The following is a 25,793-nucleotide window of genomic DNA, read 5'->3' as shown; positions in this document are numbered from 1 at the left end:
TCTAATTCATACGTAGTAGGTGCACTGCAGTTGGTCACACTCAGGCATGCAAACGTCTGCTCGGAGCCTCGCACTCCCAAAATCTATGCTGCTTAGAGCCAAGCGGACCACAGCATATCTGCAGACACTGAAGCTTATAGGACACCTTTAAGTATGCACAGCACATGACACAAACATAATAATGTTAGTGCAACAGAATCACAGAATGTACTCGGACTTTTCTGGACTTTACAAGTCAGGTGAACATTTGTGATGATGTGCTGTAGCTGTGTGTATTGTGCTTCTGCTGCTATGGCTTATTCCACTTTCTGTTACTCGATGCTAACGATGCAGCTACCATCCTGTTCTTATTTTGACCGTTATTATTCTGATCTGTTTCTCAGATGTCACAAAAATATGCAAATGGGAACATCTCTGCACCGAATTCAGCTGCAGAAGAAGTGGGACCACTCCCCTCACGATGTTCTGCTGCTGGTTTGTTATTCGTGCATTTTATCAACAAATCAGCAGAAGAAGAAACAGGTGTTTCAGACAGCTGCCATCCAAACGCACACAATGAAAGCCAGACTGCTTACAGCTCCACCTATTGACTAAAAGACAAGACGATCAATAACCTGACTACTGTGACTACGTGTGGTTTCACAGTCTGCTACTTTGTGGCTGAATTGTTTCCAGTTGCCTCCATGTTGTTATCATAGCACTGATAGTTGACCAGCAAATAAACTGTCACGGTTGGACCAGCGCAGGTGAAGGCAGCACCCATCTCCTCTCTTAGCTCCTCGTGCTGCTGTAACTCGGTATAGCAAACACAGCTTGGTATCACTTCTTCCTATACTTTCCCACCACTAGTCTGTCAGCTTGGTTAGCCATCACCAGTTGGTCGGTTTATTTTTGCTCCCACAGCTTAATCATTCTCAACCAGAATAAGGACAATTTTGACAAAACACACTGAGCAAAAGTCAAGAATATTAAAACTTGTTAAAGTTTCTCCTAAAACATTAAAAAATGAGATATTCTTCTTCTTGTCTCTGCGTCTCATTGACAAACTGGTGCAGAAATAGACTGACTGACGATGCTAACGACCTGGAGCACAAGCGCCTCTCTTCCACTGATGTTGGACCTTAATAAAACAAAATGTCCCGAGTGGCTTGTGTCCCATCCACAGTAACGTCATTGCTGCTGTATGGTGGAAACGCCTTGTTGCTAATCATATCAACCATCCTTCAGGAAAGCACCAGAGTCAGCTACCATCTGGCTTCTTCAGCTCGTGTGCTAGAAAACAGAGATGTGCAGAAAACAATAAAACCTTCCTGTGATTTCAGGAGGAAGGAGCCTAGCTCATCGGTCCAGCAGACACACTAAAGCAGCAATGCGCACACACACACACGCACACACACACGCACGCGCGCGCGCACACACACACACACACACACACGCACACAGTTGGCTGTGTGAAGATGCTGATGACAGGGTTGCTGGGAATATGACCAAAATTTGCATGTGGCTACTTTTTGATACTAATGAGGCCGATCAGAACACCGCCCATAGCAACAGAGTTGCAATTGGTAGTGGGGAGCAGCTAAGGACTCGATGGTTGTGGGATAAAGATTCAGACGTGGACTTGCGAGGAGAATGCTGATGCTTTGTTCCTGAATAATCGATCGCGAGTAAAATACGACAACAATCGCGCACGCCTTCACCTGCTGTCTGTGGACGCACAGCGCGTAAGGCGACTCACACCTTATGCACAGACTGCTCTTTATTAAATGAGACAACAGCTCATTGTGGGGGTTGCTATGACAACCAGTCATCTATTTTTAAGACATACCACTAATCAATTCCTGTTCTGCTGTTGCCTGAGGGGTGGGGGTATGCAACAACATGCAAACCCCAACCCCCATGTTCTGTTTGTGTGCGGGTGGTATTACGGGGGTGTTTCTTTTTTTTTTCTTTTTTTTTGGGGGGGGGGGGGGGGGGGCAACAGTGCCAAGACACTAAGCAGGGGGGAGTGTGCAGTAGGAAACAAAGAGCGGAGCAGAGTGAATGAGTACTGAGGATCCATCTGATAGCAGCGCGTGACGCCGAGTCAAACTACTGCAATCACTCATCCAGTAACCAGGAACCCACACACACCTGCAGATCCTGCCCACTCCCCGATCACGTCAACAACTATGAAGTGTCACATACTTACAGGTTAAAGCATAAATATAGGTCATACAGTTCATACATTTTCCTAACCTAACTGTATTTATGACCTTTTTTGTGTTATTTGCACAAATATACACGTTACTCACAAAACAGTAAATGACTACACTGTGATTAAATCAGTATTTACCTGCAGTGATCCTTTCATGACTGAAATAAGACCCGAACCCTTCATTCATTCATTTCTCTTTCATATTTGTGCATATTGGGACCTGATGAATGTAAAAACAAAGAATTACCAGATTTTTGTTTCTGAGAGCCACATATGAGGATGTTCGTCTAATATTTCGATAGAACAGTGGCAGCATAATGTCCTCATAAGTGCATATCAGGCCCTTGTAGAGCAAAATTGAGTATTTTGGTCTAAATAACCCAAAATGTGACGTCCACATATGTGGACGCAGGTCCGAGGAGGTTAAATAGGACATTTAGACCACGGAGCCCTGTACAGGTTTAACACTGTCCACGAGGCTACATTTAAAAAGGTTCTTAGAGCGTGTAGCACCACTCATACGCTCTCTGAGTACAGAATATCATGTCACCTGAGGACAAACCCTCTGCCAGCTCCGGACAAACCTGACAGAGGGGACAGGGCAGACTTGACTCAAACACCATCTCCTCCACAAGATCCAGCTTACAGGTGGAGTTAGGGCTGCTCGATTATGGCAAAAATGATAATCAGGATTATTTTCACTGAAATTGAGATCTCGATTATTTGACGATATTTATTTAACAATAACAATGTGTTGAGTAATGACTAAAGATCAAAAAATAATATATAACAGTGCAAATGTTTGCAATATAAAAATAAATGTAAACATCTATGTTTAGTGAACTTTGCAGTGTTGCTCTGTGGTGCAGCTACGACACTGTAGCAAAGTTTACACACTGTGTCTACTTGATCCACGTCTGACTGAACCCATAATGTTTCCACACCACTCAAGTTTTTTACCTCTTTTCAACCAACAGCAGTCACTCTCCTCTCCAAATAACTTCTGCTGAGCTTTCCGAGCTTCCCTCGGCTCCTCTTAATCAGCGGTCCCCAACCCCCGGGCCTCGGACCGGTACCGGTTCGTGAGTCGTTTGGTACCGGGCCGCGTGAGTTGAGGCTCGGGTGTGAAATGTATAGTTTTCAGGGTTTTTATCGGTTTTCAGCGTTATTTTGTTATCGTTTTTATCGTTAACTCTGTTTTCCTGGGTCTTTTCACGTGTGTTATGAATAAATTTTCTTTTTTTTGGTACCGGTACTAGTTTTATTTTGTTGTATTTATCCGCGACACCTTAAAGGCCGGTCTGTGAAAATATAGTCGGGCATAAACCGGTCCGTGGCGCAAAAAAAAAAAAAAGAAAAAAAAAAGGACCGCTGCTCTTAATTGTTGTGACACGTGTTCGAAATGCAGAGAGGTGCGCTCGATTTGCCGCACGGAGCAGCGCGAGAGTAAAGCACGAGGGAGGGGCTAATAATCGGCCCAGATCGTAATCGAGATTAAAATTCGATTAATTGAGCAGCCCTAGGTGGATTCCCCTGTTTCAGTGCAGCTCTACTGTGCCCCCGTACACCCCCAGTGCTTTTTCACCAGTTTTCAGAGAAATGTTGTGTTTGTCCAACCACTGAACACCAACCTATGAATCATTCAGGGATAAACTTCAAAGATTCAGTCTTAAATGACGTCTTCAGACACTGTTCCTCACAGCCTGTCACAGAAACACAATTTCATTTCACTCTATAATGAAACGTTAAAGCTGGGGCTGTGTGATATGACCAAAATCTCATAACCTGATAAGACATTTATCGTCCCGACAACCATATAAATCACAAACATGCTACTTTTCTGTAAATTCTGTGAATCTCGGGCAGCTCGACTGGTATGAAGTGTTTCCAGCTGGGCGTCGTGTAGCTGGAGGCGAGTGTTTTGACTGATACATGAAACTATATATATTTAGATAGGAGTTGTAATGGCCGCCATTTTCTTTGTGAGTATTTATTACGCGGCGTGCTGCGGGGAAAAGCCTGTTCTAACGTTTGAGTCTAAGGTGTATTTGGAGCACCTGGCGGCTCTTCTTTTCTTCTCATCAGTAAACTCTCTCCACACTCTTTGGCGTGATTCTTGTGTCGGTGGTTGTAGAGGTTTGTTGTGTTTGAGTCTGAGGTGGGGGCCGTTTGCACCATAATTTGCAGAGTTTTATCTGGTCCGTGTCCGTTTTCATAACCAACCCGTGTCCATGCTACAGAGGCAGCCCCGCGTTTAGGAACAAGCTCCTCGATTTGTTTGGACTGGTCCTTCGGTTTGTCATCATTTTAGCTTATTTTGAAAAATTTCAACAGGATCTTCAGCTTTATTGTGAAAGGTTCATGTGGAAAACAAACAAGCAGACGGCGGAGGCACACGCTGGGTTTACCGTCGTTGTTACTGACATCAACTCGTAAAAACAGGCCCTTGTCCGTCCGTAGTGGTTATTTTAAATATAAGAGAGAGAACTGCTGCTACACTGACCATCAAAACCACGAAAAACAGCCGTAAACTGTTTATTTTGCGACACCATGAAACAAACGATAGATGTTCTTATATTATCATATCAAACAGCCCTGGTTACAGCAGTTTGTTGGTGGTATTGTGAACAAAGTGACCACTACATACGAGTCCATTTATCATGTCAACACATCATCCCAGCCGCACAATCAATATTATAGAGCCCTATGAAGGAAGATGTACTGGGAGATTCACCAGAGCAACACTGAATTTAACAGATTTGTTAGATATCATATTCTAAACATATTGTGAAAACATTTAAAATGACAGACAAACATATTATTAAAGATTAATTATACAGGATTTAATATCCAGAGGGTTGCTGTCTTGCTAACCCAAATGTTGTCATCTACTCTGCTGTGCTATTGTGTCTTTTTCTCATTTTTATATTGATTATATTGATTTTTACTTTAACTAATGTGCCATTAATAAATTAAAACTGAAATAATTGATTTAATACATGTTTAAAAGCAGGTCATTACTGCACTGTTTCTGTCATTCTTTGATGGGTTCATGTGTCGCCAACCTCTCAGGCCGAGTCTGTAATTACCTGCTAGTTCTGACTTAGTAAACTCAGCAGTCTGGACCTCTGAGCACAGCTCAGTGACACAGCACCATACTTGATGGCATCAGCTCGACTTCCCTGTGCACTTAACCCTTATGATTCATGTTTGCAATGGAAGTAGCCTACAACACAATACCCCTCATTATCGGTGCTTTTTGAAAATATACATACAATTTTAGCATCTAAAAAAAGGCCCATTCATCCACATTTATTTTGAAAAGTCAAAATCTCTGAAAGAGAAATGACTTCGACCACAGCTGAGCTGGGCTGTAAGCTCAGGGTTCAAAATGATCTTTTATTATGTAGCAGTTAGTGGCAACAATGTCACAGCAAGGTGGCAAAAAACCCAAAACAACAAACAACCCAGTGACCAAAGTTCTCTCTCTGGGCCGTGTTTACTTTTAAGGGGACAGCTTTCATTTAGTCTGTGAACAGGAAGGAGCAGATCTGGATAATAAGGCTGTTCTGTAAACACCTGGACATGAACAACTTGACCTCGTACAGTGAGCAGACCAGCTGTACATTCATCCATTCATCATGATTCATTTCACAGAAAAATGAGCAAATACAACAAAAATAGCTAATAGAAAAGTATAAATAGATGAAAAACACTGCTCTACTAAAAACATGCACTTGTTGGTGGGTAGCAGCAGCCACAGAGTGTGAGTCATATTGAACATTGTACCATGTTATTCTAGTGTTCTGTACCATCATGTAACATTACATTTGGCAGCGTTGTGACTGCAGGTGGGGGGGGGGGTGAAGCTCAGTAGGTCGATTCACTGGGCTTAGCGGTCAGCCATTTCTCTGCCTGGCTGTCCTACTTATTAAACACCTGTACCTGTAACCAGCTTCCAGTTTGGATTCAGGAGACAGACACTATCTCTACTTTCAAGATTAGGCTTCAAACTTTCCTTTTTGCTAAAGCATATAGTTAGGGCTGGACCAGGTGACCCTGAATCCTCCCTTAGTTATGCTGCAATAGACGTAGGCTGCCGGGGGATTCCCATGATGCATTGAGTTTTTCCTTTCCAGTCACCTTTCTCACTCACTATGTGTTAACAGACCTCTCTGTATTGAATCATATCTGTTATTAACCTCTGTCTCTCTTCCACAGCATGTCTTTATCCTGTCTTCCTTCTCTCACCCCAACCAATCACAGCAGATGGCCCCGCCCCTCCCTGAGCCTGGTTCTGCTGGAGGTTTCTTCCTGTTAAAAGGGAGTTTTTCCTTCCCACTGTCGCCAAAGTGCTGCTCATATGATTGTTGGGTTTTTCTCTGTATCTATATAGCACCAAATCACAACTTTTGTTGTGATTTGGTGCTATATAGATAAAATTGAATTGAATTGAATTGAATTGAACTTCCTGTCAGGGGGCATGAGGCTGAACAGGTGAGACAAGTTTTCTGGGACACTGTTTGCTAGTTAAGTCCTTCAGAGATGGTCAAAGCCGATGATCTGCAGCTGCCACCAACCATGATGCAGTAGCTGAGGACACCCTCGATGGTGCTGTGGTAAAAAGGATCCTAAGGATGTCTTTGTTGGACTTGTGTTCAGCTTGTGTTCACACCACCATGCTGACAGTTTTTAACCTCCTTGCTGTACAGTCTCGTCTCCTGATGAGGCAACATATACTCCTGTACAGACGTAACACCAGCCTGGATGACGTCCCCAGCGACAATACAGATTCCCTCAGGACAGACCTGCACTGTTTGTTTATCACGGTGTACAGCTGGGAGAACGCCATGCTAACATTAGCATCAGGTGGTACGTACACTGCAGCGATGATCACTGTGAGCTCTCTGCACAGCACAGTCAGAGCTTCCAGTGTGTGAGTGTGATGCTACCGTTCATGCACCAGTCTGATCACACACAGACACTAAAGTTTAGCTAAGTTTACCCTCAATCATTCACACAGAAACATGCTCTGTGAAACTGTGAGCTCCTGGCTGCTGGGTGCCTACGTGCCGCCATCTTGCATGGGATAACACAAATTTTGCAGTCAAACAAAGTCAGATATGATGATTATATATGTGTAATAGTGAGCTCAGAGGTCAAAGGTGACATGATAGTTGGATCCAGACAATTATTTGAATTTAACCATTATCATTTCTTAAATGTTGCCAAAACAAACAAAGGCAGTCTAATTTTAATCATAGTTTTAAAGATAAAAACATTTTTCTGAAAGTTTGACCTTATTTGACCTTGGAGGAGAGGTCAGAAGTGCGAACTTGTTATTTAAAATCCCTACATACTATTGTGTATAGACTGATGTGTTGTCAGGACAAGTAATGGCAATTTAACAACAAACAAACAGTTTTAAATAGCTCTATATGACCTTAATCTACTGACAGTGAAGCTAGTTAAATATAGCGTATTTAAAACCTTTATAAGGTACTCTGTATGTTGACAGTACACACCACACCTGTAAGGATCAGAGTGCCTAAATATAACCAATAACTCTTTACGTTGGCTTTGAAGCCCTCGATGACCTCGATATAGCAAATGCTCTTGGATGATAATAATAACTTTATTTATAAAGCGCTTTCAAACAAAGTGCTGTACAACTATTTGAAACTAAAAAGATAAATAAATAAAAGTGATACAGGTAAAAGACACAATACAAGTTAAAAACAGTAAAGATAAGGTGAACAAATGTGTCTTCAGCTTAGTTTTAAAAACCTCCACAGAGCAGCCTGCCGAATATCTTGAGGGAGGTTGTTCCACAGAAACGGGAAAAAGCTCTCCAATAGTCTTTGTTCTGGCTCTAGGAACCTTTAGAAGGTCAGAGTCCTGAGATCGGAGAGCACGGGGTGGAACATAAAGGTGTAAAAGGTCGGAGAGGTATGAAGGTGCCAGTCCGTTTAAAGCCTTGTAGGTGAGCAGCAGGACCTTAAAATCTGCTCGAACCTGACAAGGTAGCCAGTGAAGAGATCTCAGTACAGGGTAATGTGCTCACATTTCCCAGTTCTTGTTAAAATGCGAGCAGCTGCATTTTTCACCATCTGTAGACCTCTGAAACTTTTCTTTGGTAGCCCAGAAAGAAGAGCATTGCAATAATCAATATGTGAGGACACAAATGCACGGACAAGAACCTCTGCAGGGTCGCTTGACAAAACGTGTCTGATTCTGGCTGATGTTCCTCAAATGATAAGGGGCGGTCTTTGTTATCTCTTTTACACGAGACTCGAAAGAGAGCACCATGTTGAACCACACGCCCAAGTTTTTTACCTTGTTCCTGCAATTTATGGCACTGTCATCAATTCTCAAGATGACATTTTGGGACAAGTGCTGAAATTTGTGTGGCCCAATGACCATCAACTCTGTCTTATCAGGATTTAGGAGCAAGAAATGATCCGATAACCAGCCGTTAATTGCAAATAGACAAGATTGTAGTTTAGAGACTTCAGCACAATTTCCAATGGTTAAAGGAACATAAAGCTGCAGGTCATCAGCGTAACAATGAAAGGTTACATTAAAAGAACGTAAAAGAACACCAAGAGGCAGCAGGTACAAAGAAAACAGCAACGGTCCAAGTACGGAGCCCTGAGGGACCCCACGCCTCACTGCACAGGTCTCTGAGATCATTTTTAAACTGGTGGTTACCATGACCCCGCTCTGCACCCATACGACATTTTATCTGAATGTATTTACAGACAGAATGACACGCGAGCGTGCATCCAAAAAGAAAAAGAAAAACAACGCGGTGGGAGGTGAGCAGGAGGAGCAGGCGGGTGGGTGTGGGCGTTGTTGGAGTGTTAGGGCAGCCACTGCATTTTGAGAGCTGAATGAAGAAAAGCTCCTCTTTGATAAGAAAAGACTGACTGCTTTAGACCAGAGGGTGGGGCATACGCTCTTCCACAAGCCAGAGGACGAAAAACAGAGAAACAGAAAGAAAACTGCAGGAACAGGAGACGTTTAGTCAAAGTACAGACATCTTAAAATGAGGCTGAATGTGGCATCAACACAAACACACCCACACTGAACACTCAGCAGATCTGCACGACATGCTAACCTCCACACATTTCACTTTCATGTAACACTTGTGTGCTTCAGACATAACCGCTGCTAGATGCTGGTGACTGATCACATCTGGAGCAGATTTAAATGAAAAGCATCAACACCACCAGCAACGTGTGCGTGCACATCTCCAAACTCATATACGCTTTAGAAACTTTCTGCACATCTACAGATTTCCATTATAGTCTCAGTAGAAACACTAGAATCAGAATCAGCAGGTCAGACAGTTAGTGACCACTGATGTCAACGTTTGCAGATTCATCCACGTCACAAATAAAGATGTTATATGAAATTACTTCTCAGCCCAGGAAACTTATGTTTGACACGCTAAAAAACATTTGAATGCAACGAGGATTTTTGAATTGCAATTACTGCAGTCTTGTTTCCCATGATGCAATCTGCATGCTTTCCCCTCTAAAAGGTTTCTGCATCTCAAATGTAACGATATCTTATCAGCCTTTAGTTGTTTTCACAGAGAAAAAGAAAGATGAAAATTCCTGTTTGCTCAAAATCTGCTCATTGTCAGCATATATACATGAAGTCATGGACTTTAACTATGTGCACTATATTGCCGAGCGTATTCACCTCACCCATAAAAATCATTGAATTCAGGTGTTCCAATCCCATCCATGGACACAGGTGTATAAAACCAAGCACGTGGGCACAAAGGCTGCTTCTCCAAACACATTTCTGAAAGAGCGGGTCACTCTCTGCAGCTCAGGGTGCAGCGTACACTTGTGCAACACGTCTAGTTAACTGTTAGCTGCATTATAACAAAGTGGAAGTGATTGGGAACGACAGCAACTTGCACACACAGTGGTAGGCTACAAAAAATAAATCACAGAGTGGGATCAGCAGATGTTGAGGTGCATAGTGTGCAGAGGTCGCCAACTTTCTGCAGACTTCATGTGGTCTTCAAATTAGCTTAAGAACAGTGAGAGCTTCATGACTGGGCAGCTACATCCAAGTCTTACAACTCCAAGTACAATACAAGCATCAGATGCAGTGGTGTAAAGCACGCCAGCACTGGACTCTGGTTCTGGTGGTTGTCAGGAGGATGGTACTCGTCTGCCTCCATTGAGCGAGGTGTAAAGTTTGCAGGAGTGGGGATCATGTTGTCGCCACTTAAAGAAACTCTTAATCTTTGGACAATTTTATGCAACCAACGTTGTGCGAACAGTTTAGGGATGGCCACTTCCTGTTCCAGCATGGCTGTGCACCAGTGTACAAAGCAAGGTCCATAAAGACATGATGAGCAAGTCCGGTGTGGAAGAACTTTTTTGCACAATGACCTGACCTCAACCCAACAGCACAGCTGTGGGATGAATTAGAGCAGGCCTTCACCGTTTGACCTCAGTTCTGGAAGAGTGACTAGCACACTCCTAAACCTCGTGGGAAACCTTCACAGAAGAGTCGACACTGTTATAGCTTCACATGCACATCAGCTTCGAAGTTGATGTGCACGTGAAGGTAGATGAGTGAATACTTTTGGCAATACAGTATATATGGTGCCTGACAAAACATTTGAGCCAACCCAAAAACAGCGGAACTTTAAGAGGCATAAAATAACATCATATTAGTGGATAATTTCAGTGACCCACTATGAGCAAGCACTTTGGTGACAGCGGGAAGGAAAAACTCCCTCTAAACAGGAAGAAACCTCCAGCAGAACCTCCAGGGAGGGGCGGCCATCTGCCATGGAGGTCAGAAGAAGTGGCAGGCCTATCTACAGATGAACAGTGTCTGAAAGTCATGTCCTCAAGAAACAGGGAAGAAAAGACTTGACACAGGACCCACGACACGTATCTGACCCTTCAGTTTATCCATCTGTTCGCCAAACTTAACCCAAAATAGTTTCATTTCAGTGAAGGGTGGCTTTCAAGAAGTCATTCTTAAGCAAAGCAAATAGGACAGAGGTACACCAGATTACACAGAAACTCAGCCAGAAATCAGTGGTAGCAGGTTTTATAAAGAGACAAATCCACATTTTTAATTTTTGGTTCAAATATTACAGAAGAGGTCAACATTTGTAAAAGTCAGTGGAGGCCGTCACGGTTTGAGTCATTTCAGCCAGTTGTGGTGGGGATCTTGTCAAAATTAATGATATATTAATGCAGAAAAGTCATATCAGATTTTGATCAACAGTGCAAAACCACGTGGAAAGAACCTGACTGGTAGCCGTGTCGTTTTTCAGCAAAACGATGACACCAAATATATTGTCAATGCAGTAAAAGAAGACATAGTGTTACATTGTCTCCCTATCAGTCATGGAGTGACCTTCAAAAGGCAGCTAGGAGGAACAAAAGAGCAAACTTCCAAAGGAGAGCTTTGGGATGTCTCCAAGAGGCCTGAGTAATTATCACAGAATACTAAATAAATTACAAGACAGCTTGACTAGAAAAAGTGTATAAACCCAACACAACGGTTACGGGAGCATCAGGTCCATGGCTGCACACAGACACGTCTGCCCCATGTTGAAAAATGAATTTGTGACATTCAGTATCTGAGTTTAGAATAATCTACCTTCGAATTATGTTGAGCACTTTCATCAAACTATTTCGGCAGAGGAAGTGTGCGCCTGGGACCAACAAAACAACAAAACAACAGGAGTCTCTGAGTAAGAGACCTTATCACCTTATTTTGGTTTAGAAATTCTGTTTGCAGCTGCTGTGGAAATTTTTATGTTTACCCACATTGTCTCACTGAGTGGATTAGTTCATACTATAAGTGAGTCCAAATGAAAGTGAAGGAGAGCGTAACACAAAGGGTTTGTAGCTCTGCGGACATGCTGATGGATGTTAGTAAGTTAAGTCTATTAGTAGCTGCCAGCCAACCTGGTGATGTCTGCACTCGCACAAGATGGCTCTGCACTCGCTCTGAAAACTTTTAAAAAGTCCTACAATGAGGCTGCAAAAGGTTCACTTGCAACTAGACAGAAACAGTAATTAAGCAACTGTACCTCATCAACGATGACACTACGACACCAAGTCACACGACAGCCCACCTCAGACAACCTAACAGTGTGTCGGCGTTTTTTGGCACCACCTGAGAGATTCTTATGTACTGGGGTTTTTGCATCCCATGATACTGAAAGTTTTGAGCATTTTCTAAGCATAGCAGGTATCAGACATCAGGTTTGAAAACCTAGTACTCTAACCACCCCATAGGACTGTGCAGGTTAGCTAAACTCGAAATTAATTATTTGGAAACAGGACTGCTCCTGAAACACACACAAAAATACTTTTTGGCCAAAGTTCAAACTTCATTCATTTGAATCTGCCCTGGTAACCTCGTGCTTTACTTTGACAGAATTTTCATTTTCTCAAACTTTTATATTTCGATAATTTTGATATTTCCTATAAAATATTTTGCTATTTTATCCACAAAACAAATGTTATATAGAAGGCAAAAGAAGAGGCTGTACTACATGCTATGGTAAGTATTAATGAAGCATCACAATCTAAGTTTCTGAAGACGTCACTTGGATGATGACGAAACATTTCTCTGAAAACGCCGCGTCCAGACGAACAGAATCAACTTTTTGGGATTTCATTATGTCGCACAGAAACACCATCTGCACTTGTATCCCATCATCCACTGTTGGTATGTTCCTTTATTTTCCATGAAATAAGATAAATGACAAATAATTTTAAAAAAAAATTGTGCCGTCGGCGTTAATCTCGTTAAAATGACGTTAACGCCATAACCGCATTAACGCGGCAAATCTCAGCCAATCTTAGCGAGTTACCGCAGATTGCCCCGTGTGCGGGGCTGCCCGGCGTCAACATGTTAGCGCGGTTAGCTCGTTAACGCATTTGTCACTACCCGATCCGTACCGGAAACCTGATCCGTACGCAAATCTTACGTCACTTCCTCTCTTTGCCAGCATTGCGACATTCAATATATTTGAATGACACGGTTAGCGCCCAGTTAGCTCCTAGCATTTCTCAACAGCTCTGCCTCCTTTTTGACTACCGGGACATTTAGACAATGGATAATCCGTATCCGCAACAAATTTCTGCTTTTCTCCTCAACAGAAAGCGTTCCCCGATTGAACAATAGCGCCGTAAAATAAGAAGAATGGCGCCTAATTACAGACTTAATACAGACTTTGTAATATATCACGTGAAGATTCAGCAGCCAGATTAAGTGTTTACTGACAATTGACAGTGATAGCGGACATCATCATCACTATTCCAACAATCCTCTCCACACAGACAAGCATAAACACACTCGACTGTCACTAAATCAAATGTAACACACGTTTGTAATGACGCTAATTCAGTTTACAATAGGGTTCATTCGCTCAGTCAGCAGGTGGCGGTATCCTCGGACACTGGGGAGTACACTGCCATTAAACGAACAGAAGAAGAAGAAAACCCCTGCACATGTGCAGTAAGGATCGGGAGTTCTGATCTGTCACTGTCTTTTTATTTTTTTGTTTTTGTCTACATTATATTAAATGTTTCATTATCAGAAACATTTTAAGAGATACTTGTTATTCTTAACATCTTAACAGATACTCTGACCTGTAACTATCGTAAACGCTTTGACCGGAAGTAGACACCTTTCGCGCATGCGGGGTACCGATCGGGTTTCCGGGACGGATCGGGTAGTGACAGCATTGACACGTGCAGCCCTGCGATCTGCGCTAACTCACTTTTTTTTGTAAAAAAAACTTCCTACATATAAACAAAAAAAGACATCTTGTAACAGGTTCTAATTAAAGTTGTTACAAAGTATCGATGTGCGATGCCACTGATTTCTATTCCGACCTGATACAAAGAAAAATTCAGGCTACTATTGACGATATTGATCTGATACTTTGTATAAAAAGTTAATGCGCTTGGAAATCTAAAGCAGCGTACACTACCCGGTAAAAGTTTGGACCCATCTTCTCATTTTTCTTTATTTCCATGACTATTTACATCGTACATCTTCACTAAAGGCATCAAATCTATGAACGAACACATACGGAGTTATGTGGTAAACAAAAAATTGTTTGATATTTTTGTTTCTTCAAAGTAGCCTCCCTTTGCTTTGTTGACAGTGAAACCTTGGCCTTCTCTCAACGAGCTTGGTGATGTATGCGTAGATATTACACTGCAGTGTGCTGCATGGACGTCGTCTCATTAAAGCCTAATCATTCAAATAATCCACTTTAACTGATCTACTCAGCAGCCTTACCAACTGAACTGACACACATATTACTCCAAGTTAAACTCATACAGCTATTTACTGCAACGCGTTTTATTAACGTAGATTTGAACAAATGGGATTCTGCAGTTTTAAGCATGCAGGGAATTCCAGTTGTTTAAACATTGACACAAAAATGTAAACCTAGCTACGAGTCGCTTTCCAAAATTCAGCAGCAGCGCTACACGTAACAGCTCCACATCGTCTCTCAGTTCCTGGACAGCGCCTGCAGCACCAAAGGACTCTGTGTCGCCGTAGCAGCAACTGTTCCTCTCCTCCTCCTCCTCATCATATTGTGTGTTATGATTTACTTTTGTTTGTGTTTGACGAGGTTTGTGTTCTTGCCACATGCATCGCACACCGCGTCCTGGCTCCGTCTACGATCAGCCGTTATCGTCAACAAAACGAGCGAGGACACGAGCCGCGATGCATGTCTGCAGCCGTATTTCACACATCACTGTGACAGGCGGAAGAACAAGTAGATCCTACCAATCGTTTACACGCTGCCAGTAACACAGTGTTCTTGTTAATGATAACCTACAGAAATTACTAATATTTTAATATGACAATCGATTCCAGAACATAAATAAGTGAAACAGGAGGAATCAATATTTTATAATTAGAAAGATTTCTTTGTAGTAACCTTCACTTTCCCATAATTATTTTTTGAAACATTCAGATTTTTCATGACAGTATATTCTAACAGTAGTGAAACTGTCGATTTCACAATAGATTTCAAGCATCTTTAGAATTCTCTTCAGTTTGCTTCACTCTCTTCTGAATATACGATTCTTTATGCCTCAAACAGTTCATTTCACCAAACCCGTTAATCGCTCATCTAGTTGGTCTCATATCTTTCTGTTGCACAGGCTAAAATAAACGTACTACACTGCTTAAAGTACAGTGCGTCCTAACAGCACGACACTTGTTCCACTTGTCATGCTACAGCCTTATTCCAAAATGGATCAAATTCATTTTTCACTTTAAATTCCACACACAGTGGCAAAGTGAAAACAGTGAAAAGGAGTTTGCTTGAAATCCTCGCTAATTTATTACAAAATAATAAACTCAAATATAACATACGGCGTTGCCATGACACTCAAAATTGAAGTGCAGGTGCATCCTACTGACTTTCTGTCACATGTTTCAACAACTTGATTGAAGTCATCCTGTGACAGATTCAGTTGATTGGACGTGATTTGGAAAGGCACACACATACCTGTTTATGTAACCATATCATCACATTATTCTCCTGAAGGACAATAAAGCCTCATACACGCTGATACAGAGAGACAACTCAAAACTGGAAGCAAAGACTTGGCTGAGAGGTTTTTGTTTTGTGTTTTCTTCCACAAAGTCTCAAGTTTTCATGTGTCTGTAGATCTCTGATCGCCTGCACTAGAATACCATCAAAATGGTGGTAAAAACCAACACAATCATACGTTTGTGTCCTCAACCTAGCTGTGGTGGCCGCGGGACAACGCACCTGATTTTAAAACTTAAGATGTGAACAACCAACCAAAGCATAACAAACATTAGGAAGGTGACTGAGAACCCAAGGCTCACTCTGCCAGAGCTCCAGCATCGCTCTGTAGAGGAAAGACAACCATTTCTGCACCACTGTGTGGTAGAGTGGCCAGACGGAAGCTACTCCCCAGTAAACAGCTGCCGGGAGTTTGCCAAAAGGCACCTAAAAGCTCTCAGACCACGAGAAACAAAACTGTCTAGTCGGCTAAAACAAAGGTTTAACTCTTTGGTCTGAAGGTAGCGCTGAAACCAGTAAAGCGCTCCTGGCCAGTACCATCCCTACAGCGAAGCATGGTTGTGGCAGCATCCTGCCGCAGGGATATTTCAGAGTTGAAAGAAAGACGAATGCAGCGATGTAGAGACATCCTTGATGATAACCTGCTTCAAAGCACTCTGGACCTCAGACTGCGATGAACAGGCCCACGACCATAAGGTGCTAGACACACAGAGAGGAAGCACTGATGTTACTCATCCAGCTCAAAGTTACTCACCAAGTGGCGAGGGCTACTGAGTAAGCTATGCTGATTATGAAAGGATGAGGGGTGGAGCCACGCAGATACACCACCTCAACCTGCTGAAAGCACAGAGAGGTGGTGAGGAGACTGAAGAAGACATTAGCTATGGCTAGAAATGCCAAATTCATTGCCACCTCACTCTACCGTGATAACACAAGCCCAGAAATCTGATTTTGCTGCATTCACTTTGAGGATGTTCCCCTCCGCCCAGTCCCACCACAACATTCAATAATCTAAATGGAATTTAACTCAATGCAAAATCTCATAGGCCGTTTTGGCATTTCATCAGAAAAGTAACAAAAAACATCCAAAACGGACAAAACTACAGAAATCAAATCACTCGTTCGATTCTAGATACGTTAATTCAACATTCGGCCATAGTAGAATAAACAAAAACAACAATATTCAATAAATAAAACTAGTAATTGCACTTACTGTCGCTAGCCTAGAATTAGCTTACCGGCGTTTTAGGATGTGCGACCGCGGCTCCGCATTTACATTGATTGCGACCAAACAAACCAAACAAATAACTCACCGGTGAGTCGATTGTGAGGTGGTGTAAAGATGAATGAATCGGCCGGGTTACTGCACGCTGTCAACTAGTATGCAGTGGAAAATTTGTCAATATCTGACAAGTACGCCAACCACAGGGACAACAGCAGCCAGAGGAAGCAGGGAAGATGCGGCTGATTGACCCGGAACTTATACGGGGTTCATTCCCGCCACAATAAAGGGACTGGCGGAAGTGGGGTCAGAAGTTACCGTGGTTACACTGCACCACTTAGAAACTCGCCCATGTCTGATGGTGCGTTCGCGGCTCTGCAGGTTACCTGAACACAAAAGGCGAATGGTTCAGAGGTAACTGGCTGCTCACATTGACAGCTCACTTTTTCACTGGACTTAACCAGACTACCGGCAGATTCCCTCGTCTCCAGACGGAAAAGATGGTGCTCTCCACTCTGCATGGTTTTACCAATTCGTCACCCTTCCTGTCAGCTTGTTCAGAGCTCCATCACTTTCCAATGCCTTTACACGATTTCATCATTCGCACTGACATCTGGCTGAAATCTCTGATGGCGGCAGAGCTCGTGGCCAACACGGAGAAGTGGGTGTTTGGACGGAGGGAGGTATCTGCTATCTCGTTATCAGTATCTAGAGTACTAAGACCAAACAAAAGGTACGCTGGCTTTTACATGTGGTTGTTTACTAGCTCAGAGCTGTGTTCAGTGTCTGCCTGAGTGAAACAGGCTCTGTGGGGAACCCCTGCTTCACACTCCTGTTTTTGTTCTGCAGACTGATGCCTCGAGCATGAGGCCTGTTTTGTCCCTGCAGGTAAAGGGGGTCGACCCCACCAGTGGGTTACTCGAGACAAAAGCTATCAAAGTGTGCGACCAGACTGCTCATCCTTTCCTACTCTCCATCACAAAAAAGAGGCCATGCCTGGATCAATCACTGGTATCGCTCCTTAAACCCATTGAAATACAAGAATCTGTAGGCCAGGGGCGCAGACGGCTTTGGCCAATTTCCTGTCTTGTTCATGGGGGAAGGAGCAGGCTAGGCCACAGAATGGAGGTATGTGGTCGCAGGGTGTGGTTTGTGGTTTATGGCTCAATTACAGGGAACGGGTGGTGTGTTCAATGGTAGTGCCAGGGGGAACTGGCTGGCACATATGCCAGCAAACATATAATTATGTCTCTCTGATTTCACACAGTAGCACGCTGGGATCAAGGTGTGTGCAGCAGGAGTCGAGTGCTGCCAGCTGTGAAGGTGTAGCAGTGAGCTCGAGCTGACTGGACAACATAGTGCAAATCATTGGAAAGTGCAAATTTGGTGGTGAATAAAGAAACGCCGTGTTAATGGTGCATGTGTTGGGGTTCCCACAGATGTGCTACAGCTTTTTTTACACAAGTTGTGTTCCCAGATTGCCCGTCCCCCAGTACTGTTTAGGAAATCTAACAAGTCCTCTCACTTCTCCTCTAGTCACATAAATTACAGTAAGTTTAACTTTTTCTGGAGTGAAATCATCGACCACAGGGCTCGCAAAATCGCTAGCCCGACGTCCCAGGGCTAGCAATTTTTCCAGTCGGGCTTCATTTCAAATTCAGGATCTGACACAGACTGATTCATGTCCTACACAGTTCTTACAAGTTCACAGAAATTTCTGTTCAATTAGAACCAAGTATTTGAGTTGATGATTGTCATTTTTATACAGTTGTTGTGATTTGTATTTTGACAATTTTTTGATTAGTTTTTGTTTCCGTTACAATATTGTAACGGAAACAAAAACAAAAAAAAATTCTCTTTTGTATTCGGGCTACTTAAATATATTTTGGGCTACCAAAAACTGAATTGTGCCGGCTCAAATGGCTACCAGAGATTTTGAAATTTTGCGAGCCCTGTACCAGGTTCAGTAAACATCACACACTGATCAACCTTTTTCTTCATGGTTCATTAATGTGGAAAAACATAACATGTCCACTCTGCTACGTTTATTTATTTATAAAAATGATTTTTGTCTGCATGTGTTAGCCGGTTGTGCATCACATGAGTAGAAATGGCTGAGAAAACATCATCCCTGTTACCGTCAGGGTTTTGTGGACACTTGTCCCAAAAATGCCCTGCAGGGACTCTTTCCATGACAAAGGTGGCAAAGAAAAGCTTTTTAAAAAAATCATTTAAATGATTTTATTTTGAAACAGAATAAACTGCCATGGTTTTATTTAAAAAGAAAATGATGGTATGCTTTATATACCAAGAGTTCTCAAGCTGTTGACTTTATTAAAATGAGCAAGCACTTTGTACAGAAATTGAAGTTGACATGAGACTTTTATTAAGTAAAAAAAAAAGGATACATTAAATTAAATCAGTGAAATTGTAAAAACCAATGTGAAACCAGGAAAACGTTAACTTCTCATAAAAATGTCTATTTTATTTAAAAGTTCGCTCTTGGCACAAAACCCAAAAGTTACACGGGTGTAGCCGTGAAATAATATTAAATCTGCATCCTGGTGGGTTTCATATATTTACAGGGCGGGGCAAGCTTTCAGCCGTGGTACATCCTGTCCTACTGCTCCTCTGTCCACCCTGCTACGTCTGTTTTTGTGACTATAGAGAAAACGGACAAATTCTTAATGCATATTATAATTTTATACGTATTTTAAGAGTTATAAGACTGTTAGTTATTATCCTTGTTAATGGAGTGTTAAATATTGCTTAAAGGTGCAGCACTTTGCACCATGCATTACACTGAAAACATAATAAGGCTGATTCATCGAGTAATCTGATTATAAAAAATCCTCGACACAAACTCTTTGCTTGGACGTTTCTTTTAATCCACGGCTCGGTGGCGCACGGTCGTCACGCGAGTGCTTCACCTGCATTTATAACTAACAGACCTGGAATAGAAACGTATTGAGGAGCAGCGTGTGAATAAAGAGTCTGACAAAGTTACGCCCACGCCGCCCGCATTTTAAAACATAAACGATGATAACAAAGCGAATACGATGCTGTTGTAGTTGAACATGGAGCCAGGAAAAGGCCAGTGGGAGTCCTTCATCAAACCACCTGACCAACCAACTGTGTGGGTGCTCGTCCACCACCGTCTGCTTTACACAACAAAACATCTGCAGTAAGCATCCAGAGGTTGTTTTAAATGTAGCCTGATACGATGTTTAAATTACAGCTCAAGGCCGACAGCACTTAAACTGAAACAGGAAGTTTCAGTTATTTATTTATTTTTCTTTATTAAGTTGAGCTGCTGTGTTGTACATAGTGCTGATGCGGGACTGTTTCCAATTTTGCTGTATTATTGTACTAGGTATGATAATAAAGAGTTATCTGATCTAAACATTAGCAGCACATGCCTTTGAAAGGCCAACTCTGTGCAAAAATGTGGATTCATTCTCATTTTGTGTCAGGTAGTCACACTGTCACGACGTTCTGATGGCAAAAGCAAACAAACTTTCCTTTTTGAATGTGGTCGGGTTGTTGAACTGCATAAGCAGCACGCCATCGCTGCTGAGGTGGGACGGCTGAGGTTCAGGGGCGTCCAGATGTTGCAGAGAGCATCCCTCATGACTGAAGGCCCACGACTCACTGTAACGACTGGGATTTTCAACAGGACCACGCTACAGTACACAATGCCTGCAGGACGAGGGATCTTATCCATCACTCATATTAACATTATTATTAATATTAATTACCATCTCCACCATCATGTCTTGGTTTAGGGTTAAGCATTAACCAACCAAACATGAACACACACCGAATCAGGAAATAAAACAGAACTCTTTATCCCCATTAACATCAGAAAGCCTCCAAGAAGACAAAGCAAAGATACTTTTTTATGCCTTAGTTTAGATCACATATATAGCTTTATTTATTTGAATTTTTTTATCTTTACTTTTTAATTTAATTAAAATTACTCGATTAATCAGTGGAATATTCAACAGAATACTCGATTGTTAGAATAACCGATAGCTGCGACCCTAAAACACACGATACCCGAGGTAGTGCTGGTTTCTACCTCGCTGACATACAGTGGAAATGTTGCACCTTTCATGCTTGGTCATATACAAGTACCCCTCTGGCACCAAGCAGATGCACCTGTAGCATAAATCTGAAAATCCCAGGTGATTTTCAGAAAATTGACCTCTGACCTTGACGACAAAGTCATCGGGATTCAAACTTGTCTGAGATTTTTAATAGTGTAACGTATGGTATGATTTTTTTTTTTAAATCTTATGTTTTTGTTTTTTAAAAAAAGGATTTTTAGAAAAACTTGACCTCTAAGCTTGATTGTGACCATTGATCTAAGATTTTTAGTACATGCGCTTTGGTCTGACTTTGAATGTCCAATGTGATTTCCTTCATAAGAGTCACACACAAGATTTTCACAACACTTGACTTGTGACACTGAAACTCATCTGAAATTTCTAGTAGACGCACATCTCGTATCAAATTAAAAATCATACGTTGACAGATTCCCGAGTGACTGCATCCACAAACTTTGTACAGTGATGTACATGACGAATGAAAAACATCACCGAACCAAACGTTTATGCTGTTGTCTTCCTTGTGCACAGCCATACGTCCCCAATATGTCTTTACAACCGCTCAGGTTTTGTTTCTGGTCACATCCCGCTCTCACTTTTTGCAGTGTAGCCCGGGGCAGTCGCTGCAGATGAGCTGGAGGCACCGATCTGCGAGCAGGTCTTTCTCTATGGGCGTGTCAATGACAGATTAGTGTGGGAGCATAGGGATTCCCACACTGCACACAGGGCCACCACTGCAACAGTTCTTTGGAAACCTTCTTGTTTTTAAGTTTGAGCCCTCCCATCAGCCATTCCCTCTGAAGAACACGAGCATATTCCACATCTATCGAGTATACTGACTATATGGACAGCCGTGTGCATCGTCAAGCTGTAAAAAAGTAAAACCTTTCTCTGTGGGAACAGGTGTTTCCTCCTCCAGGGAGATTGTTTGTACAACATCCATAATTGATTAGAGAGAGATGGAAAAATATGAATTTTTTTTTTTTTTTAAATATCCGACTGTTGTCACAGACGAGTGGAAATTAAAGATTTTCTCCACTTTTTGTTTCGGCCGCTCAAACTTTTCACCAGCCATCATTTTTCTTTTGTGTGTAACATTTGAACGATGCATTTCACCTCCTTATGGCCTTTAGACAATCCGAGGTCCCTGATGGCCTCTAATTCAGAGTATTTGGTGCTAACAATAAAGCGATCAGTCTTGCTGCTGGAAGGCGTGTGCTGCCGACAGTTGGAACAAAACATTGATTGGCTGCTCTGATTAAAAGTGAACCAGTCGCGTACCTCACCGTTGTCACGTCTTTTGCATTTTTCGTTAAAAAACTGCCGTTTAATGTCCCATCGTAACACCTCGAGGAGTGTTTTTGTTTCTGCCACCTGCTTAGCTCCACAAACGTAACACCACATTGCTAAACTGCTCGAATTTTCCCTCCTCTTTCAAAGCCCCTTTTCCATTAGTACCTCCTCGGATCGACTCGCCACGGATCGACTGGTGTTCCATTATAAACCAGTACTACCAAACCTGCGTGGTTGTCACCATTGCGATGTGTTTGAGCATCCCGCAACGTCGAGGCGACGATATACCTGCTGCTCCGTCTGTGGCTTTTCATCAACCACGGCGTTGTTTGTTTGGAGCCATTTCCCTCATTGCCTGGTTTCAAAGATGGCAGCTTTAACTTTCGTGAACAAGACGTGCTCGTGACTCGTCAAGTGACGCTACCGACCAGCCAATCTGTCGACGACGCATTTTAGTACCTGCTCGGGTCGCGTAACTGCATTTAGAGCAGACTAGCAGCAACACATCCGCATTGGTGCCCACGACAGGTCAGGACTGCAAATTAAACGTCGTTTTTTCTGTTCAAACTTCAATCCACCATGCTGGCTTCTGCATTGTTCAAATTTACCACAACTTCATAAACGTACCCGCATTTGGCCAGTGGCGGGTGCTAATTTCCACCACTGGTCACAGATCATAATAAGAAATTTCCAAGAATATACTTGGACATTCTTTAATATTACAGTCCAAGGTTTTCAAGAACAGATCAAAAAATTTATTAACCTCATCACACCATAGACGCCACTGGGAAGCATGGAAAACCGCATGTAAATAAATGTTCAGAAACATACCTGTAACCTTCCAAAGTCAGGATATTATTCTGAACAGCCATGTCTGAGACATGTATCACAGCCTTTTATTAAACTACTACCACTTCCAGACTCATCAGCACCAAAGTATTGTTAAGTGTCTGGACAAACTGTTATTTAAGCAATGTTAATGTATTCTTACAGAGCTCATGTTTCCTTCTTTTCAGCTGAAACAAAGGAGCTTTAAACCTGCTGGTCTTCAGCTCAGCCTTCTGACTCCAACGCTGACGGTATTTGTAAAACAGTTACTTACCTGGGAAAAAACAAGTCTATCTTATTGGAATAGCTCAAGTTTCTTTTTGATCATAACTTCTTAAAGAGGTATGAAAAGGAAATTGAATGGTTTCTGTCTCATATATAATCCTTTATAGGCTGGATAAATGCTCACTTTATTTCAATTAAACACAATAACCAAGTTTTTTTAAGCACCACTCACTTTAAGCACATCTACTATTTTTTAAACCACCGTCCTCGACTTTCACCGCAAGGTTGGCATCAAATTTAAAATGTGCAACATTTCTTAGTTTCGACATTTCAAAAGCTTTCTTTGTTCCATTTTTAGTTAAGACATTTCTTACAAACCATCACATTGTTTTTGTTTACTTCTTCCACACTGTCACACCTTTCTAAAAATCCAGGAGGTACACTACTACAGAAATGTAAAAAGCTTCCACTGTGGCAGCGAGGATGTGTATCCTGCTATGGCTGCCAGGAGATTCAAGAAAAAGGACGAGTAAAAAACTCCACAGCTGAGATTACACTACTACTCAACAGCAGGGACCTTTCATTCATACAAGCCCACAATCACCAAGTGTGTGGAAGGCTGAATGTTTTAGGTCTGGAAACGTTTACCCTAAAATTCAAAGGCTTGGGCGTTGCTTTGATGCCACACTGTCACTAATTAGTCATAAAGAAGAGAAAAGTGACAAAACAATGGTAGATCTTTTATTCCCACAGTTTTCCTGTGTTGTACAGTGAATCCTGTATGAAGATGGAAGTTAAAATAGCTAGCTCCTGTTGACAAACCTCTTATAAGAGAGGAAGGCACAGATATAGTCTTCATTTCACCTCAAAGATAACTGTACTGTATCATCCTATGTAACGCAACTGAAAGAAGTCAATGTAAATATCAGCATGTGACTGCCTGAAATCCCGAGCAAGCAGCAGCAGCAGAGAGGCTGAAGAGGCACCAATTTGTCTGAAATGAGCTTGTGTGCACCAAAGAATAATAGCAGCACACATTAAATATTGATTCCAGTTTGGTGTCTAACGTCATCTCGACATCCACCTCCGTTAATCCGCCGATCAGGAAACAATCAACCGTCTGGCCCGAGTAAAGCCTTGCCCTTACAGTAAAATGTTGGTAATGCTGACAGGCGCCAGGCAGCCATTTAGGTGCATATGGAGTCAGTTGAGTCTCTACGTAAATGGCTGATGCATTTCGAATTTTTCTTCCTAATTGCTGAGAGCCATCAGCACCCCGGCCTCCTCCTAGCGCCTTTTAATCCGCCACTTTATATAGCCTTGCTTCAATAAAACCGTCTCACGACCTCGTCTCATTCCACTGTTCTCTCAAGAAGCTTTCACCAGTACCTGAAAGACCGTGTTTCTTTATCGAGTCTGAGTTAACCCCTAGAGACTCTGGATGAAACAATGAAACGGATTGGAGGCACTCCGACCAACGTTTCCATCAGAATGTAATTACAACACGTCCGTTAGCAGCTCGGCGCTTATCAAAACAAAAAAGCCACACACGATAAAAAAAAAAAAAAGATCCATAAGTGTTTGTGTTGCGACTAGAGGCCTTTAAATGTAAAGTAACAGTTGCAGGCGGCATTGCTGGTCGCCAACATGTCAGCATGCATCAATAAATAGCGAAGCAAAGGCGCTCCATTGTCTGACAGCGTATCAGCGTATCAGCGTATCCGCTAACAGGAAAACGACACAATAACCGTCCGGCTGCGACGTCAAATCCACAGTTGCCGTTTCAAAACATCCCTGACCAGAACCAGGCCCCGTACACATCCTCGGACTCACCTGTATCTCCTTTCGCCTCAGTGTGTAGCGTCTCCGGGTTCACGGTCCGGTCCTGACGCGTTGCAGCAGCCCCTCACCACCAGTCCCCGGCACCGGCAGGCAGCACTGAGAAGCTGATTGGGCCTCGGTAGACACTCACCCTTTCGGTGCATCCAGACAGCCCGCTAATTGGTCAGACGCTCTCTCCGTGAAGTCCAGACAGCGCAATGAATGGCTGTTCGTTTCCACAGAAGACCCAGACAGGCAGCTGATTGGTCGTTTATTTCCGCGGCGGAGACAGAGTGCGACTTGATTGGATGGTAGTAGTGTTGTTGTCTGTGTCTATATGGAGAGCCATGTTACCTCAAACGAGACGAAAAAAACAGTGTTTGGTTGTATTCACTGAACTAAACCGGATCATTTATGGTGCTCCAAATTATTTTTACCCAACGACGTCTGAACGACCAAAAACAACAGCTACATTTTCCGAGGAGAATTTTAGTGACTTCTTGTTACACCCGT

At 42.5% G+C, this 25,793-nt stretch overlaps 1 protein-coding gene across 3 annotated transcripts in view; it reads right to left on the bottom strand.

The window, feature by feature from the left end:
• The window catches only part of gatad2b (GATA zinc finger domain containing 2B), a 53,681-nt gene extending 28,116 nt beyond the window's left edge, over window positions 1-25,565 (bottom strand). For 2 of the 3 annotated variants that reach the window (XR_014871820.1, XM_085147796.1), the window contains exon 1: window positions 25,293-25,559. The gene's annotated coding sequence lies outside the window, so the exon portion shown is untranslated. Of the gene's footprint in view, window positions 1-25,292 lie in introns of all 3 variants that reach the window. The other variant, XM_085147798.1, reaches the window with a different exon arrangement.
• Between the last annotated feature and the right edge of the window lie 228 nt (window positions 25,566-25,793).

The sequence above is a fragment of the Neolamprologus multifasciatus genome, chromosome 22 (genome assembly GCF_963576455.1).
Source record: "Neolamprologus multifasciatus chromosome 22, fNeoMul1.2, whole genome shotgun sequence".
Lineage (NCBI taxonomy): Eukaryota > Metazoa > Chordata > Actinopteri > Cichliformes > Cichlidae > Neolamprologus > Neolamprologus multifasciatus.
Note: the sequence above shows the minus strand (reverse complement) of the source record. Positions and strands in the feature narration are given on the sequence as shown.